General features: G+C 34.1%; 1 protein-coding gene across 2 annotated transcripts in view; it reads right to left on the bottom strand.

Moving 5' to 3' along the window:
- The window catches only part of LOC106867829 (serine/threonine-protein kinase greatwall), a 729,021-nt gene that overhangs the window by 640,451 nt on the left and 67,066 nt on the right, over nt 1-21,504 (bottom strand). The window lies entirely within an intron of this gene.

Here is a 21,504-nt window from a genome sequence, read left to right as displayed (position 1 = left end):
AGTATGTTGAGGCCAAGACACTTCATTCTGAAAGACGGATACACCTAGCTTTAAGTGGATGTTGTATGTGGTGTAACAGAAGACTTCAGAAACTTGAAGTATTCAACAACTTCATGGGGCTTTATGATTTAGAAAAATTGTTAGAAATGAGAGATTGCAATGCTGATATTGTTTCCAAGGGTAAAAATCTAAGTGTAATAGTATCAATTAAAAATAAAAATCAGAAGATAATCTCAATTTTCTGAAGACATAACAAACTACAGAAAACCAATTTAGTAAAATATTTTTAAATGAACTGAAACAATTAATATTGTTCAGTATACTTAGCACTTCAATTTAAAATATAGTTTCATTTAATTAATTCTTTTTTTTCTTTAAATTAATTTTTCAATAATCTTTAAGAACTTGTGTTTAAGGTCACATATAAATGAGAATAGCACAATGAATATTTCAGTTTCATGAAATCCTCACAGACAGTAAAAAAAATTTTGTTTAATTCTGTAAATATTTCATCTAAATCTATGTTTTGGGTATTGTGAATAATGTATAACCTTTTCACTCAATATATGTTGCTATCTATATCCAGCTGCAATCAGGGTAAGACATTTGTCTAGTTCTTTTTCAATGACAAAGTAGATTTCAGTTAGTTACACAAGATACTACAAAATTCTATGACTGCCTTAGACTACTGCTCGAAACAAATCTTGAGTTATCTATGGTAAATTTCTGAATCTATCCTTAGGAACCCTGGTGAAAGTAAAAACATACCATACACAGACTTGTACTAGCAAATTGAAACACGAAGGTCAACAGCAGCAGCACTTTACAGTTAATCATTTGGTCAAAAACAGCAGCTAAATTACCCTCAAATCACACTCTCGATCATCTTAAAAACACTATCTTTAAAAAATGTGGGGGTCATGACTGGAACATGTATGAATACAGTTCTTTTTGGTGCTAAACAACAACTCTAGCACAATTGCATGGTGTGAAGCTATTTTCTGTGTATGACACTTTTTGCCTCAGTGTACAGTTTTTAATAAACTACAAATGATTTTTTTATACATATATATGGTGCTTTATATTTATAAAAGAAAAGTATAATGTGGCAAACATTTCATTTAACAGTGTATTTAAATGTTCAAGCATTTTCTTTACCTAAATACATGCAGATTAGTGCACTTCATGTTTTAATGATAAAAATAAAAACCCTTCAATTTTCATCTACTGAGTTACAATATCATTATGCCTGTGTTCCATAAGTTCAACAGATTTAGGAGTCATTTACTTAATACAAAACCTCCAAAGCTTCATACCGTAAGAGTACATTATTTACAATGGATGGATAAGTGTCCTCACTTTGTTGTTACCATGTTTCAGCTGATGTACCTTTCAGCCTTCATCAGGTGTACTGGTGAAATTTCAAACCCAACCCTTTTGAAATTTCGAAATTCCACCAGAACACCTGATGAAGGCTCAAGAGTACATCAGGCAAAACATTGTGGTAACAACAAACAAGGTGAGGACATCTATCTGTCCATTGTAAATAATGTACATAATTCCTTGTCTCAAAAACATAGAATAGTATTCCTGTAATAGTACTTGTTCAATCATGAATTATATTGTGTCATATGCAGGTTGTATAGCTGTTATAACTTAGAGAATGCTGTTTGCTATTACTGAAGATGTGTAGTTGCTTGACCTGCTATACATAGCAGGTAAATTTCCTTCCTATCACATCCTACCTTTAAAAAAAGGAAGGACACATTGGATAATGTAATCTTTAACAAACTATACATGGAAGAAGAATAATTTTAACCATATGCTTTCTTAATTTTAGTCATTGCTTTCTGATCTAGAATAAAATAGCAACAGCTCATCTTAGGTTAAAGGAAGAGGCAAGAAATAAAAGTGTGGTAAGCAAAATTATATTAATTTACTAATTATCTTACAATGCTTGACACACTAATACTGCACGAAAAAGAACTATGGCATAAGAACTAAATACAAATTATAAGTATGCAAAAGAACAAAGTTATATCCTTATTCTCAATAGTAAAGTTAGTGGATAGTTCCATCAAAATTCTTTACTTTTAACTCATACCATTTAAGAAAGTATGCAATTTGTCTATTCAGAAGAGCAACTTACTGTATCAATATTTCTTTCACCTAAGACAGTTCAATATTTCAAAGTGCCTCCAATATTAATGTATTTGTTGCATACATACATGCATACATATGTATATGAGAGCTGCACACATTCATGTGTACAAATACAAGCATGAATGTTTCATACATGCATGCACGCATGTGCGTGTATGCTCACATTTTCTTTTGGATCATTTAGTGTCTGTCAGTAGATTTCTTTTTTTTTCTTCTCTCCAATATTTTATTAACTGACTCCATCAAGAGATTAAAGTAGCTTCGTTTCCCCCACCTCCACCCCCTCCCAATCCATTGTAGAGATTAAGAATGAAAATTATTTCTCATTTCTTCAAGAAATACTTTCTGAAGACAGTTTGTTAAATACCAAATTCATCATCTTCATTAGTTTAATATGCAACATTCATTTTAGTTTTTATTCTATGCTAGTACAATCTACTCAGCACATTTTAACTCATATTACTAAATTGGCAGAGCTTAACTTATTAATCAATGAAAGTATAAGACTACTTAAGAATTTAGAAAAGGCATTGACAAAAACACTGAAAAGAAAGAAATTTACTACTCTAAGATATTGAGAACTCATATTTTCTGTGTAAATCATAGTTTAAATCTGAACAAAGTAAATGTTAAGCAATTCTAGGTCAAAATTTCTATTACAAAATTTACAGAGAAAAACAACTACAAAGCATGGAATATTCCAGAATAAAACTATTCCACAGTTGTGTCTGGAAAGAGTCATTCTCACCGGTAAAATTTCCACTCATTTACTTATTTACGTTGCTAAAATTTTTGTTGTGTTTTGCAACCTTTTCAATAGTTGTTAAAAGACGCAACAAAAATTTTGGAAAAATAAATAAGTAAATGAGTAGAAATTATAAGGCACTAAAAGAGAATGACTTTCCCCAGACACAACAGAATATGCTTTAACACATGAACTCACATAAAGAATTTTGCAAACCAAATCCAAAAACAAAACTATTCTACAGGTTTTTCAGTTAAATCATAAAGTTAAACCAGTTGGTTTGAAGTTTTCCACATTAAGTGTTAAAATATTCTTAGATAAGTCACGGCCAGATTTTAAAATTCTATGGTGGACACTTTGTTGCTTGTACATTAAAATGTTTAAGTGTTTATAATTGTAGTTTTGCCACAGCCATCTTGGAATCAAATATTCAACCAAATAAATTAATTTTTAAAAAAACCTAAATCCAAAAACAACTCTCCACACAACTAATCCTGTTTTCAACAATTCTTTCTCGCCCTGAGACTAGCAAATTACAGATTTGGAGCTAAAAGAAAAATTCAGTGAACCATTCTATCTGAGGGGGAGGGCAGTTGTTTAGTGCCAAGTCAGCTCTGATTTAAATAAGCTTATGATTCAAAACATTCCAGTTAAGACTATCCCTGCTTTATGTTTATCTATGACTTCATTATCCAGTGTCCTTTTTTAGGATATCACTTTAGTGGGTGTGGCTACTTTTTCTAGTAGGGCAAGTAACTGTCTAGCGGCTCTTACACACTTGAAAGACTATTCTATCAAAAGAGACCGTTTCAACAGCAGCAGCTTCTAGATATTTTATTTTCAAAGAGCCGAATACAGACTGTTTTTGCTGTTCAGTGCGTATTTCAACTGTGGTCTGACTGGGTGAATATGATCAGTTTTATCCAACATGAAATGATCAGCAATTTATCTAACTCGAAATTATCATTAAGTATAAACAGAAAATTAAGAGGAAAAGAAAAACAATACTTTCCATTTCCATTCAACAACGTGATCATAACTAGCATAGTTTAAACATTCTAAACACTTAGAAATTGGTGAGGCCAATCTAATTTAGGATGATGCCTCCAAAGACAAAATAATTTGATATACAGTTGATATTTAATAACTCAGAGATGTCATCCAGATGAAAAATAATAGTTAAGTTAGTGTTAGTTTATTTAATGAAGAGAACATTAGCAAATTAACTGGCAGTAATATTTCTCACCAGGTAAAGAAATCAAAATATGAGCACTTTGTCGATGAGCACCTTGATAAGGGCTGGCATGTGGCCTCATTGAAGTCAGCTGCTACAGCTTTCTATCTAGACTAGTGTGCTTTTTCCTGCAGAAGATAGGAACCCAGACAGCTGGAGAAAGCTGTCAAGGAAATAGGCACAGCAGCTGAAACTAGCTCAGGATAGCTATGGTTGATAAGAGACTGCAAATGGAACTCTTCCATAGGTGAAGACTAGCTCAGTCCTCAATGCCCCACTCATGTGGAGCATACAGGTTAAGGGGCAAAACACTGAAATACCTGCTGATGATATGCAAAGGATTTAGAAGAGCTAACAAAACCTCTGAGGAGCTCCTCCTGCACTTTCTGCATGGAGCAAAAAATCTCTGATGCTTATTTCACCATGTGTAATGACAGGAAAACATTTTTTATCAAGTTGTACAGGAAACAATAATGAACATACTTCAGTCTTATTTTGACAATATCAAAAATGAAAATAATATCAGTCATTGACTAATATTTTTTTTTTTTTTTCACCACTCAGTTATTTCTAGTTAACTTTTTAATGTTCCCTGTACTGAACACTAACTTAACTGTTTTTCATTAGGATGGCATCTCAACATAGGTTATTCATTTGTGACTTCAGACGTAGAGCCAGAAGGACTCAGAGACACAAGCCAGTCTAGAAAAGGAAACTATGGAATCTTAAGAATTCATCAAACAATCAAAGGTTTAGAGAAGTTCTAATTAAAGCATTTAATTAGGAAGAAACAAAAACATACAAACATAGAGGTCTACTGGAAGTTCTTACAAAACAATCTACTGAGGGCTACAGACCAAGTCTGTGGCTGTTGCAAAGTTCTAGCCAGACCCAGGGTGATATGGTGGTAGAACAGTGAAGTAGACAATAGCAGTAAAAGCAAAGAGTCAAGCTTGGAGGGATTGGAAGAATGGGTGTAGCAGAGAACTGTATTAGGTAGCTAAAAGAGTAATTAGTAACCCTCTATAATGCTCAAGTGAGGTTGACAATGGAGTACTGCTCCTATACTTTAGGTGGTATTGCTACTGCACACACACACAGATCTTATATCATATCAAAGTAATGTCACTCAATTGACTGATAAGAAGATGCTCACCAACACAAGTCAACCTCTGGCCCACACACATATGGTATCCTCTGTCTTTCCCCCAGGTACTACAGTGACCTCTGCTTCTCAAAGTTGGCTGATCTCATGCTACCTCTCCTGTGACAATTGCAATGACTTGGATCTCCTCCTTTCATCACCTACACTGTGTCCTTCTGTGTCTCCTCCTTTCATCACCTACACTCCCATGCCCTACCATTATAAAATTCCCCTTCAAGATCACTAACCTTCAGAAACTGTCTCTCTCAAATGCTTTTCCTGCAGTTATTAACTTACAACTGTTCAAGATGAGAAGGTTAACCACATCAACCTCACTGGTTTTGAACAACCTACAAAGGGCCTGAGCACAGCCCTTTCATCCAGATCAATCATTGAAAAAGAAAAACAAGGCCATGGATTCAAACATTATTAGTTGCAAGATGTTAATACCACTGAATTGCTAATTAAAGGAACCAGTTGTAAAATATATTTTCAGTTGATATGGAAATATTCATATTTGTTAAATCCTCTAGAGCATGCTTATAAAACTATTTTTAAAATACAGATATTAAATGCTGCTATGAGCTAATATAATGATCTTACTTATTTCTTTTTCTAGAATTATCTATATAATCTATAGGCAAGTCAATCTGATTGTTATTGTTGATGTTACATTTATTTAGAGCTAGTTTCAAAATTTACAAGTCAAAATCTAAAAATGAGTTTACAACTTCAGACAATCTTTTTCTAGGATTGTAACAATAACACCTTAATTGTGTAGAATTAAAACCATATTCTCATAAACACGGAGAAAATTCATAGGCCATGCTATATAAAAAGGAAAATAAAACAAGCTTGTTGAGAGTTGAACTTGGAGAATTTAGATTAAAATTAACATTGATTTCTGCTTTTATTTATTACAGCCATCTTTTTTTTTAATACCTTAAAATATCTTAGAATAGTGTTTCTTGATAAGATTTTAAAACCTTGCCTAAATCTGTTTCACTTTTCATTGCAATGTCATTTTACTTCCCAGTTGAAGGTTTTCTTGTCTTGCAAGGTACTTGGTGACCTTGTCGGTGTGGTGCCATGTGAAAAGCACTGGTGCTGGTGCCACATAAAAAGCACCCAGTACACTCTGTAAAGTGGTTGGTATTAGGAAGGGCATCCAGCTGTAGAAACCAAGCCAAAACAGACAATTTAACCTGGTGTGAATCCTGGCCTTGCCAGCTCCTGTCAAACCAGCCAACCCATGCCAGCATGGAAAACAGATATTAGATGATGATGATGATGATGATGATGATGATGATGATGATGATGATAATGATGATTCTCCATGCTGGAATGGATTGCAGTCTAAGTCAGTTCATATTTGGAGTTACTCTATGATATATTTTTCACATGGTTTGCAGGGTTGGATGCCCTTCCTATCAACAACTACATTACAAAATGTGTGGGATGCATTTTATTGTCACCAGTATAAGAACTGTTGTCTGTTAATGGGCATAGCTAGAGAGTCCTCTCAACTAAATATTGTCTTTTCATTTGTTCATCAGTTTTATTTTGTATCACTTCCTGCAAGACTAAAGGGAGCTGCTTCTCTACACTACTTAATGGGAAGGGAGCTAGAATAAGAGAACGATAGAGCAAGTTACAGAAAACGAGAGTGATAGGTATACGAATGTGTGAAAGATGTGATTGTTATTAGAGAGAGGATTGAATAGAAAAGCAGTGTGATAGGAGAGAAAGGACGATGGAAGAGAGAAAGGGTGATAGGAAAGTGATGCATGTTAGATGGGTGATAGATGCAAGAATATGATAGAGAGAGAGAGAGAGAGAGAGAGAGAGAGAGAGAGAGAGTATGACAGATAGCAATAAGACCAGGTGAGAGTAAAAGAGAGAGAGTGAGGGATAGCAATAAAAGATGGGAGATGGTAAATGAGCAAGTAATGGATGTTAATAACAACAGAGAGACATTGGGAATAATGGGAAAGAAAGTTAATGTAATGGCTACCAGGAATGAAGTGACAATGTCAATGAAATAATCGTTAGTAATATACAAAGGTTCAGTCAATCAACTGTTGCTCTATCTAAACTCCAAAATAAAATGGCATTGTATTTAGTGAAAATTTATTCTCACCATTCCCAATGTTCCTTAAGAACATGTCCTGACACATCTTTTCCACCACTTCTCTGTTGCTCTCTTTATCTCGCTTTCTGTCTCACCCCACTTTCTTTTTCAACTGGAGTATCCATGTAGCTGCTCTACCACAAGACACCCATTCCTGTCCCCCTATACTTCTAATCTCTCATCAACTGGTACAAGGTCATCACCCTCTCTCTACTACTCCCTCCTCCCAGTTGAGAGGATCTTTGTCTTGCAAGTTACTCAGTGACCCTGAGTTCTAATGCCATGTAAAAAGAATCAGTGATGGTGCCACGTATGGTGCACTGGTTCTGGTTTCATGTAAAAAGCACCCACTACACTGTAAAATGGTTGGCATTAAGGAAGGGCATCCAGCTGTAGAAACCATGCCAAAACAGACAACGGAGCCTGGTGCGGCTCCTGGCCTTACCAGCCCCAGTCAAACCATCCAAGCCATGTCAGCATGGAAAATGGATGTTAAATGATGAAGACGATTTACAATTTAACAAAATGGAGGTCATCAATCAACCCTCTTTCATTTTGCAGTTTTAAGTAACAATGGTAAAAATAAAACCCAAACAGGTAAGACAACCAACTCTACAATACTGTTACTTAAATGCATTCATTCACAGAGAGAACAGAAAGCTCAATATAATCTGAAAGTAGAAACACTAGAAAGCAGTATTAAAATCCCAAATCCCAACACTATTATCTCTCAGCCAACTCAGCTTTCCATCATATATTTGGTGTATAGCCTGTAAGCTGTTACTGAAGAATCCTAATTGGATATCCAAAACATATTGAAACTAGTTTATTAAAAGAGTTGATTATGTAGAAATATATATATTTCACAGTGAAAATTATCCTATGGTTTAGATAAGTGCAGCAGAGTTAACAATTGAAGTTACTGTTTATCAAATACTGCTGATTGCATGTCATAAGCAAACTGTTGTATTCTCTTCTACAGTGACTGTAAAAAACAGTTATTCACACATACTCGCAGTGTGTGTGTGTGTGTGTGTGTGTGTGTTTGGTGCAGGCTCCTGCCTGGCCAGCTCCTGTCAAACTGTCCAACCCATACCAGCATGGAAGGTGGATGTTAAACGATGATGATGATGCCTCTTTGTCTAATGGCCATTTTTCTAAACTAGTAGAGGGACAGATCTACTGAACAGCATAATTTTTCCACATGTCTTATGTGGCTATTGTCTTTTTCTGGTTCAATTCAGGTTACAAATACTTGTATTGTTTGAAATTTAAGTATTATATGCTCTTCGTGACACTAAACCAAAACATGGATTTTGAAGTTTTTTTGTTTTTTTTTTCAATTTAAACTTTGTTTTATGGAGCAATTTCCTTTCGTGTAATTTTATAAATTCTTTAGTGGTGTTAAATTAAGATGATCTAAGAGAAATGTAATCAGCAGAACCATTCATCATCATCATCATTTAACACTTGTTAATCCAACCCATCTGATATGGGTTGGACTAAACGAACTGCATTCTCAGAACTTTTTACTAGCAAGTGTTTATATTAACTTGTATGATTAGCTCTGCACCAAGCTTTCCCCCCACTTTCATCTACATCTATGTTTTAGCGTCTCTTCTGTGAACTCTCATTCTATAAAACCTGATTAAACTCACTTATTAAACATGGCTATCGTCTACAGTTATCTCATTGCAAGGAAAAGAATGTACAAATGTAAACAAATAACGATCAAATATTTCCGGTTGCTAAACATTCTTTTCTTGTTCACAATTTTCTTCTTAGTTTTGTAGCCAAACTTCATAAGATGACAGTATCTTGTAAAGAAGGTATTGTTGCTGACAAAATAAACATTGTGTCTAAAACAATTAAAATGAGAAAAATCAAAGCATAATATTGAGATGTTAGCAAAAATTAGGCCACTGTGCAAGCAACAAGTAAAGAATCAATGCAATGGTCATGGGTTTAAAATTCACAGTTAGAAAACCTTTTCTTTAAGTAACATAATCTTTGATTTCTAATTGATGCTGGTCAGATGTTAGGATCAAGCTATCACATGTCATTATTGTTACTGATGTTTCTTAGATACTCTTTTAAATCAAATAAGAAACAGAAATCCATGTTTGCTAAAAGCCTGCAAGAGCTTAAGGAACAGTAAGACAGAGTTGAGTCAAAATGAATGTAACATCAAACAACTAAACATCAACTTGGCTTTGCACATATAAAAGCTGTGGCTCTTAGTTTTTGTTAAATATAATTTGATTTTATTGTAAGGACATAAAGCGTCCCTGGAAAAAGATTACACAGTGAAAAGAAATGTATGCAGCATGCAAATGGGCCATGTGAAATTATTTATATAAATAAAGATTTAATCTATATATTGACATAAAGATTAAAGCTATGTTTAATGTGATGCAGTTCTCTTTAAAAGCTTCCCTTTAAAGATTCTCTTCCAACACATTCTAAATTTACAATTCTAACTGACCATACATACAAAACTTCCCAGTCATAAGATATTGATCTTATAACCAATCTTTAAGGTGATCCTACAGTCCTCCAAATACAGTAACTCATGCAAACTTAAAATCAGCTTATTATTTATTCAAAAATATTAAAAAAAAAAGAATATTAAATGGGGTATGCAGTAGATAAAGAAAGAAGCTTTAGTGTTTTACAGATATCAAAGGTCCATTAATCTAAAATGCTTTGGAGTAATGCAACTCTCGAACAAACTTTAAATAAATCTATATTTCAGAAAGAGAGAGCTTCATTGATTAAATCTCTACAAACCTAACTGAAGTGGAGTATATTCTAGGGTACTACCTATGAGTTATTCTGAAACATTCAATCTTTTACCTTCATAACATAGGTCTGCTTGAACAGAGCTACTCAACAACAACATTAGAAAAGAAAAATTGTAATAAACTATACAAAATGAAGTATATAAAGAACGAAGAGCCATAAGTATTAGAGAGATGACTGTCATTGTTTGAAATGCTATAGGTTGCTTCCTATTGGAAACAGAGCAAATGAATGTAGAGATTAACCAAGAAAGACTTGAGATGAAGTAGATAGTTCAGATTATCAGGTAGCTAGAGCAAATTTAGAAAGGACTGCTCCTAGCAAATGGAGAAAGAAAACAAAGACTTAAAACACAGTAGATGGGAAAGTGTATGTATATAGGTATATATGCATGTGTATGTAAGTATATATATATATAAAGTTCAAATCTAACAGATAAAACGGCAGGATAGATATGAGAGGAAATGCACCGGTGTGCTGATATGCTCAATATATGTTATCAAAAAACAAAAGAGTAAAAAAAAAAGAAAATGACATTAAATCAATATTGATAATGAAGACAAAGTACCTCCCAAGGATTAACACAAAGTGCAATCAAAGTAAGGATACATAATTCAGGAAAGTGGAACTACACCTTTCAACTTTTGCAATGAGATCAATGTAGCAGACCACCAACCACAGAGTGAGAAGATCAAACCTTACAACAATAGCCATCATGTTGTGTCCCTGAACAAAGCAGCTAATGTTGCTTATATCAGTCTGTTTCACTGACAAACAGGTTCTGCTGTTATAACACTACAGAGTGGTAGAATGGATAGTGGTAGGAACAGACTCGAGCACTAAAAATAATTGTTCCAAACAACATGCAATTGTACGAACTCTTAAAAATAGTGTAAAACATTTAGAAAAAAAAGTTAAGGTAAAAGGCCTTATAAAAGTAGTCACATACTTTAGAATTTAGAAAGAATATCAATGAATAATATATATGTAGAAAAAATGTTTCATGGGTTAAGATAAAAATTAAATTTCAGAACATTGGGCATACACAGATAAAATATTGTGGACAAAGGAAAAAGCTGGATTTCACATCTTTTCAACTAATGCTAACTTGGGAAAATGATGTGTGCACAAGTGTAAAGGAGACAGATCTACACACACACACACACACACACACACACACAGAGTCACATAGTGCATATTCTCTATCTCCTCTTACTGTTTCCCACAAATACATTCTGAAGAGAACAAAAGATACATATACAAGAGTGTGTGTGAGCGTGTATGTATACCAGCAATGTGTGTGTTATCTCAGACTCAATTTCACACACACACACTTTGTCCAATACATACAGCCACACAAAGAAACACAAGTTGATGCAGTGTGTGTGTGTGTGTATGTGTGTGCATACATATACATATAGCATGGAAGGTGGATGTTAAACGATGATGATGCGTGTGTATACATACATACATACATACATATATATATATATATATATATATATATATATATATATATATATATATATATATATATATATATACACACACACATATATATACATACATCAGAAAGCGCCAGACAGAGATGTATCTGAAATAGAGGGCGTAAAGCTGTAAAAACATAGGACTCATGAAAAATAGATAAATATCACTGGTAAAGCTGTAATGAGAACGCTGGACACCAAAATATAAAATTGTTAGAAGCAGAGACAAATCAATAACCCTCCAGAACAAAAAAAAAGATAAGTGTAACATTAATGAGTATATTCACATACACATATGTACACATATACATTCATGACACACGACTATGCTCATTGGGTTTGTGTGTATCAAGTGTATAATACATCATCTGTATATTTATTTATACACACACACACACACACACACACACACACACACACATACATAATAAATGAAAACAAAATGTTAAAAATGGTTGCACAATTGTTTTTTTACATTTTTGTTTTAGTATTTACTTTTTTATTTTACCTCTAAAATAAGTGTGATATAAAGAACACACACACACACACACACACACACACACACACATTTATATTTTATTATCTTCAGCCATTTCTCAGTGACATACATGCAGAATGTAGTTGCCAGATTACAACTAGCAGAAAATGTTGCATTTCGATAAGTGTGCTTTCTGGCTGCAGCAGCAAAGCCTGACAATAATTGTGTGCTATCAATCTCCATAGAATGTGTAAAATCTAAATGAGTTAGGCCTTAATAAATGTCACAGGGATGTAATTGTCAGGGGAACTGTTGGCAAAACAGTCTGTCTCAATATGACAGACAATTAGACACAGACGTAAGTTTCATACACATTACTTGTGTAACACAGACACCTATTCATAAACATTTGCAAACTCCCAGCCAGCAACTCGCATGCATGCATATATGCATGCATATAACAGCGAATGCACACATGCAAATATGTATGCACACTCACACATATGCACACATGTTTATGTGCGAATGCATGCACATGTATACACATATTCCCAAATATATACCCAAGTGAGTGGATAGACACAGTTATGCTTTTACACACGCATAAACACAACATACATCTTTAGAGAAACAAAAATACTGCCAGACTTCCATTACACTTCCATCTGCACAGCTTTGTGTTTACACATTCAGTGAATGTGTAAACATGTGTGTGTGTGTGTGTGTGTGTGTGTGTTTGTGCGTGCGCCAGAATAGAAGGCAGATGTTAAACGATGATGATATCCCTGTATGCATACAAATATACTCACAATAGACAAACACACTATATGTATAACTGCATGCATACAGACAAATGTAGGGTACAGTGCATACATACATACATACATACATACATACATACATACATACATAGCGTACAGGCACATCACACCATGTCCAAATGAAAGTATATTAACTAGCAGACCAACACATGGCTGTGTGAGGCAGCAGATATATTTTTTATCAGTGTTTAATCTATGTAGCAGAATATGTGGAAGACACTAGAAGACTGCCTGAACAGTTAATATAACAAAAATTGCAGACACTGAAAGAGAACAAGGAAATTGGACATCAAAAGTAGACACCAAAAAAGAGTACTATTGGTTGTCGGAGAAAACCGCAAAAACAAAATTGAATAAAAGAAAACATAAGGAAGATAAAAGACAAGGTACACTGAATGACAAGAGTGTATGTTACGTGAGAAACGTTAAAAGAATACCAAAAGCAGACACCAAAATAAATAACTGAATATGGGCAGAGAAATAAAGAATGGCACCAAAGTAGAGAATGACAAAAAGAAGATTACAAATGATCATCGATAAAGAGAAAATGACAAAAGAAACAAAAACAATGTCACAAGTGGACAGAAATAAAAAAAAGATTGCTGGAAGTGGACACCAAAAGTGAACAATGTCAATAGAAGATGACGTTAATGAGGAGATGAAAATTATATTGGGCTGAAGATAGACATGAAAATACATAATGCTTAAAAAGTGGACACCAATATATATATATAACATTAAAGTGTACACCAACATATTTAATGTTGAAAGTGGACACCAAAATATATAAAGGACGTCATCATTATCATCATCATTTAACGTCTGCTTTTCATGCTGGCATGGGTTGGACAGTTTAACAGGAGCTGACAAGCTGGAGACCAGCAGGCTCCATTTGTTTGTTTTGGTGCGGTTTGCGTGGCTGGATGCCCTTCCTAATTCCAACCACTTCACAGAGTGTACTGGGTGCTTTTTAAGTGGCACCAGCATCGATACTTTATACATGGCACCAGCACAAGTGCTTTTCATGTGGCACCACCAAGGGTGCTTTTTATGTGACACCAGCATGGTTGCTTTTTTTGCATGACACCAGCACGGTTGCTTTCAACATGGCACCAGAACCAGGTGCTTTTACATGGCACCAGCATGGGGTACTAAAATATATAAAGTTGAAAGTGGGTACCAACACATATAATGCTGAAAATCACCATCAATGAAAGTATAGACTGCGAATATATGACTGCTAACAGAAATAAGCTGATAATATAGTCCAGGACACCTATTTCACAGTCAACTACTTGAGATGATGTTGAAGTGAAAAACCAGCTTCAAAACAATCACTCAATTCTACTTTAGGCTACTAAAAATTATTTACACTTTCTATTATTGCTTTCTTCATTTTAGTTTACTCTTTTTAATGCTATTTTTATATTTTTGTTACATATAAATTGTCTTTACTATTGTAGTAACAGGTTTTCTTTGAGTTGTTGCCTTTGTAATTTTCTCACTATTAATTTGTTTTTGTCTTTTTCTCCTGAAATTTAAGTTTAACCAACTTGTTTAATAATTTGAAACTCATTATCTTGTTATCTAAATTATTCTTTACACTTAGCCAATCAACAAAGGACAAACACAATTTTAAGAGTTAACACAAAAAACACTGCTAGCATGCCTAGCTAATAAGCAGGCCGATTAACAGAAACATAAATTCGCCGAGAGCACAACATAGCATCTAAATGAAACTAAAATTGAAAACCAGTCATAGTTACCATATTTATTTCTAATTCTGTTTTGTTTGTTTTTTTTCCAGATTTTTAAACTTAGAAATTAGGCATGTGCATTATATATGAGAACTAAATGCTGTATAATAAACATGAGAGCTAAAACGTTATCCATTTTCTCTTTCTTTCTTTTTTTTTTGTTTGTAAAGAGCTAAATTTATACAATTTATGTCCTACAGAATTAACTTGTCCTTTTGTTTTCTTAATATCATAAATTGTTGAAGAACCTATATTTTACTCACACACAATAACATTCTAGCTTTCATCTCTTTTCAAATGCTGTGTTATTCCAATTTCTGTATACAATGTGATAGTAACATGCTTTCGTTTCAGACCTTTTCCCAGATCGATTCCTTTATTAATGCTAAAAGACATTTTCACAGATGGAAGATCAAGTTGATACAAGCAGTTAAAAATCACTTGGATATGGTCACTGTTCTTTCCAAATTGATAGAGTGACGTTGGCAGTTAGTGACAGCACTTTGGGGGAAAAAAAGAAAACGTAGCCAAACATGCCAGAAAATGAAGTGACTTGGACTACTGGATACCAGATTAGTGGAACATTACTGTATGTACTTAAGACAGTAGTGTGTCATATGAGAGGAAATTCGACTGCCTACTGTTAATTATACAAAGTGCAAACAAGAGACGAATCATTACAAGGAGATCTTCTATGAGCATGACACCATTTTGGTACATTCAGAATATTAATATATACATCAGGGGTGGCTGTGTAGAGAGAAGCTTCCTTCTCAATCATATGGTTCTGGGTTCAGTTCCATTGCATGGAACCTTGGCCAAGTGTCTCCTACTATAGCCTAAGGCTGACCAAAGCTTTGCAAATGGACTGCTCTCTTCTGATGCAGATGACCATATAGATTTCAAACAATGAATATCCTTTATGTCTGAAATCTATATAGTCATCTGCAACTGAAGAGAGTGGTTTCTTTCAAATTGATGGAATGTTTTCATTGATCAATTAAATGGAGCCACTTGCAATGGTTGTAATGTATTGATACCTGTACATCCTTGTTACTTATTTACATTAATTTCTTTATTGCCCACAGGGGGCTAAACATAGAGGGGACAAACAAGGAATTTAGTTGATTACATCAACCCCAGTGCTTAAGTGGTACTTATTTAATCGACCCCGAAAGGATGAAAGGCTAAGTCGACCTCAGCAGAATTTGAACTCAGAACACTTAGCAGCAGATGAAATACTGCTAACATTTCGCCTGGCGTGCTAACGTTTCTGCCAGCTCGTTGCCTTTATTTACATTCTGTTCACCAAATTTGGAGCTGTGCAAACTATACTGAACTGGCAAGGTGCCTCAATTTAAGCACCTAATTCAAAAATGTTCTGCAGTGTGAAGGCTTGAAATGTTTTGGTTTGCAAGACAATGTGTCAGGGAAAACTGTGATGTTGTTGGAGAGAAGAGCATTCACATGGATGATGGTCCACTTGCAGTTAGTGACTCTGCAAAGAAAGAGGCCTGAAAGGCTGCTAAATGGAAGTAGGAGAATCTACCTAATGTGGATCCAACAAAGGGATCAGCTACCTGAATAGACAGTATCTTGGTAGATAAAGCCATGGAAGATATGAAAACAGGGGTATGCCACCCACCCCTGCCCATCAGAAATCACCAGTGAGATGCTTGAAATATCTGGCAGTGTGAGTTATGGTCTAGTCACCTGTATAGTTAATCAAAAGAGCAAGATATTCCATACCTATTATATTTTCAAATATTCTTTTGTATTTTTAACACCACAACCCTCACCATTATGTAGTGTACTTATGCACTTACACAATGTGTTATGCTGGATTAGCACAACACAGTTCCTGTGCTAATTCAGAATAATACATTATAAGTTATAATACAAAATGAGCAGATCGTGGTGCCATACACATAATCCATGTAACATAAATTAGCATCCTGCCATTTACTCTACATGAAATCTTTTAAGCAAGGCACAAATTTCTTTCTGCTTTGATTTCTTCAAGTCACAAATTAAGTAAATAGCTGAATAGATGTAGAGATTAAGATTTAGTAAATTTAGACTCTACAAACTCCATGGATCAAACTCTGCACTAATGTTAAATTAACTTTACACCTTTCAAAGACAGAAAAGCATCAAATTAACTTGATGTGTCAATCAGATAGAATATTTGATGCATTAGTTTGATAGTACGAACCCATTGTAAATCTTATTAAAGCACTCTTTAGACTACAGAACCCATGTTACACTAGTGTCCCATCTGAAATCAGTTTTAAGAAACAATCAAAGTTTCGAAATTAAATTTTAAAATATAAGTAATTTGGTAAATGTCAATGAATATAGAAATTTGTTGGGAAGAATGTTATGTTATACAACAAACTTGCCCAACTCTTCATAGCATGGAAGAACTGACATTAAAATAACAAGGGAGGAATACAATAATCCAAAACCTATATTCATAATATAACCTCATACAAGAATCAGAGTCTCAGCAGTGATCTGAGCTAAGTCTAACTCAATAATACAGAAAAAAAAAACTTTCCAATTCACTTACAATAAAAGGAAATCTTGACTAAAATATAGACATCTAACCACTAGATGGTATCTTACTATCTTTGGAAGTAGCAGGCTTACTGTGAAGGACCATTGTCATTTAAGAATAAGCTTATTTAATAATTTCAGTTGCCAGGTCAATATTACAAACAAACTCAGGTTGTCAAAACAAGTTGCTTTACATTATTCTGTAGATAAAAGTGCATGTAAATATATTGTTCTTACAGATAGTTGCCAGAATTCACTAATTAGATTTTCAGAACTGGTCTATTGAACTTGTTGAAATGATTTTGCCAAAAATATGACATATCATAAATGTATGAGTGTTCATAAGGATGTATGTTTTGTGTCTGCTAAACTCATGCCAGCATAGAGGGAAAAAAAAAAAAGAGCCAACAAAAAGAAATATCATATACAACTCTATGTACATATATATTCATTTGAATGTTTATGTATATATATTTGTGTGAGTGTATATTATATACCAATATATATTACTGTATACAAACATAAATACATACATATATGTATTAATGTATCTATACATATTTTTATTGACAACACATTATATATGTATTGGTAGTGATGTCTATGAATACATATATAAGGTGAGCATTTGTGTATCTGTACATACACGAATATAGTTCAAGTAGATAAAATTACAATGTGTTCATAGAACCTAGCTACCTATCAACTATTGCAAATCTATAAGAATCCATTACGCTAAAACTTCAACCATAAATAATCATTCTCTTCTTGTTGACACAAGCATATGATGAAGTGGTAGTTTTGAAGTCAGACACAAGAATTAATTCATCTCCACCAGAATCTCTTGCCAGCTAAGTTATGTATGTCTTACCAACATTCATATAAACTAGCCATTAAGTCAAAGGACTGGTCATTTTTTTTCTTTCACCAGCTAAGTCAATCATTGTCGACAGCACGGTAATTTAAAGTTTGTCAAGTTACATATAACATTTTGGTCACTTAAGGCAAAACTTATTTCAGCTTTTTGGAGAAACCTTGATGTTTCTTCACGGCAGCACAAAAACATTAACAGCAAAGCTATCATCAAATAAATTAAGATTTAAAAATAAATTACTTGGTAACACATCATGTTTTTCAGAATCGTATGTCTGCCGAAAGAATACCGAGATCAATGACAAGAAAAAAAATTTAATCAAGAAGGCATTTCTATTCTACATAGTTGATCACCTAGCTAGAAATAGCAGTCAAATCTTCTTCAAACCACACCTTACTATTATAACAAAGGATATGATGGTTAATGTAAACCAGGGTACACTATTTCTGAAAAATAAAAAAAACACGATGGTCATGACTTTACTGGCTTTGATCATAGGTCCTGATCAATAGAGGGCAACTTGGGGCTAAACAAAAACAATAAAAACAATTATAATAAAGGTGATCACCCAGTTGATAGAGCCACATCAGATAATTATGATATCCAAAATTTGATGCATCTGTTCAGAACTTAAATACTCTTGGGACTACCTTTACAGTTCATTATTCAAAGTCAATAAAATAAATACTATTATTATGTGTCAATTCAACCAGCTGTAACCCATTATTAGAGAAACGCCTTGTCAAAAGTCCCTCAAATAATAATATTAAGTATTTCTAAGGCAGAAATTTGAGGGATGGGGTTAGCTGATTAAATCAACTGCTACTTGTTAAATCGATTGTGGAAGGATGAAAGACAAATTGGGCCTTAGCATGAATTAAATTCAGAACATAAAGGAGTGTGACTAAATACCACAAGGCCTTTTGTCAGCTGTTCTAGTGTTTCTACAACTCCAACATCTTTAAAATAATAATTAAGAAAGGATTATTATAGGTGAGACTGGTTCCTCCCTCCTTCAAGTGGTATTTAAACTCAGAGATGTATGATAAGGCTTTGGACTTAGAACATGAGACTAAAATATTATATTACATTAAGATAAAGTAAATACCATTTGTGTACTGGTGTTGATTCAAACACGTGGCTCCATGCCAATATAAGAAGTCACACACACACACACACATCTTGTTGCACTTTAGATAAGTCCATTTCATATCAAACCAAAAGAAAATAGGTTAAACCAATAAAGATGATGACTACCTAAAGTGCAGTATTACATTGAATGTTACAAATGAAAGCAAAAAGACAGATGTTAACAAATATAGCTCTATATAGTAGTAGCAGAGATACCTGGCATTGCTCGGGATTAAAATGGCATAGTTTGTATATATATTACAGTTATGTTGAAACTTGAGATACACAAAGTGCAGTATTGACAACAGTTCAACAAAGTGATTTGTCATGCATCCATTTGGCGGATTCCAGGCCCTAACCTGTCATGGAAAATTGGGGTTATGTGATTTTTGAATGAACTGAAAAGCAGTCAGTGGATATACTCTCCTTTGCGGCAATCGGCGCTGCATCTAACACAACTCATTGTATGGTTGACAGTCAAATGAATGTAGGTGTAATGGAGACATTGTACATAAATGGGTACATTCTAGAAAGGGTCTGCAATGGGAGACAGCAATAGGGAAGTGAACTGTTGAAACGTTGCAGAAGGTGAAGGGTTGATAGTGGATTGCTGGTGTGGCTGTAGAATAAGAAACATAAACTGAGCCTATGGAGTCACATGAGAATATGTAGTAATGAATTACTTGAAAAAATAAGGCATAATAGCTTAGCGCGTGGTCGGTGGGAGTAATTGAAGAATATGTTGTGATACTGAAGTCCATGCAGGAAACTGCTTTGTTGATGCAGTCTTCAGGTTTGTTGGTATTTTGCTGAAATGGTATCCATTTTCACCATTCACAGAGAGAAGTAGATACTGGAGTGCATTGTAGGATGTAGTAATTGCTACAAAACTTCTTGGTAAACAATATTCTTTGTTTTCCCTTGTGGAACAAATGCAAATGGAATTTTTTTACTTCCCACTCTAGAGCAGCCAACATATAATTTGCCCATGTGAGAAGCACGACTCTTGCAAGTAAAGTCCTATCACAGACAGTGTCTGACTCTATGATTTATTGATAGACATTGTGAAGCTGATACGAACAGGAAATTGTACTCTTCTGAATGAAAAAGGAATTTCTGTTCCCGATGGACTGAGATGAGAAGAATCCTGGGTATGAAAACATCCTTGCCTTTTCCACATCCACAGAGAATGGTGGCCTCATCTTCTTTATCACCAGGCATATCCATTGCAGAGTTGATGGATCCAAATTCCTCAATAACATTACTGGAGCTTCCACTTTAAGTTCCAATCTGTGGGGAAGTAGTCTTGGAGGCTCCAATGAATTGAGAAATTCTGTTGGATAATTTACCACCTCTTGAGGATCTGGGATTATATCAACTGACTTATAGATGTGAGGGTTTCTAGGAAGGTACTGCAGCGGCTGCTCATTAATTTTGCTTACAGTGCTGTTTTTTGGAGCCAGTATTACTCTTTCATACAGCCAATTGAGATTGTGATAATTTTTCCACTAATGGGGGATTTCCTCTTTGGAGACATTATGTCAAGAAATATGATGTAATAAAATAACAATTGTACATTAATGATAAAATGTCAATAAAAACAGGTAAATAATATCAATATTTTAGCAAATTTTAAGAAATACATACAATGAACTGAGATGACACTGTTAATAATTAATGTCAATAAAAAACATTAATTAATATAAATATTTTTAAAAGGTGAAAAACATTCAGCGGACCAATCACTCTAGATGTAAGGGAGTTACCTCCCTTCTCCATATAACCCAGGAAAGGGGGTTTTCTGCTCCCAGAGAGCCCGTTACTCATTATGTGAAAAATTTTGAGAGTCTAAAATCATCTCTGGAACATAAATAATGTATGTTCCAAGTTTGGAGAAAATCAGTTGTGAACTTCAGAAGTTATGCAGGTTTACACACACACACACACACACACACACACAACCGGACTTTTATATATATAGATAAACTCAAAGAAAACTTAATACAGCTAAGTTTAATGTTAAACACATTTTGGGTTTTATCACCAGATTAATGCATATAGAGACACATAACAAATTTCAGCTTGTAGCAATGGATTTATAAACCAGATAGCTTTACCAAATGCAATCCAAAATTTCAAGAGCTGACTTTTAATTGTAAATATCACCAATACATATTT

Source organism: Octopus bimaculoides, chromosome 5 (assembly GCF_046866305.1).
Source record: "Octopus bimaculoides isolate indiv1 chromosome 5, ASM4686630v1, whole genome shotgun sequence".
Taxonomy (NCBI): domain Eukaryota; kingdom Metazoa; phylum Mollusca; class Cephalopoda; order Octopoda; family Octopodidae; genus Octopus; species Octopus bimaculoides.
The sequence above is the reverse complement of the archived record's forward strand: the minus strand, read 5'-3'. Positions and strand labels throughout refer to the sequence as shown.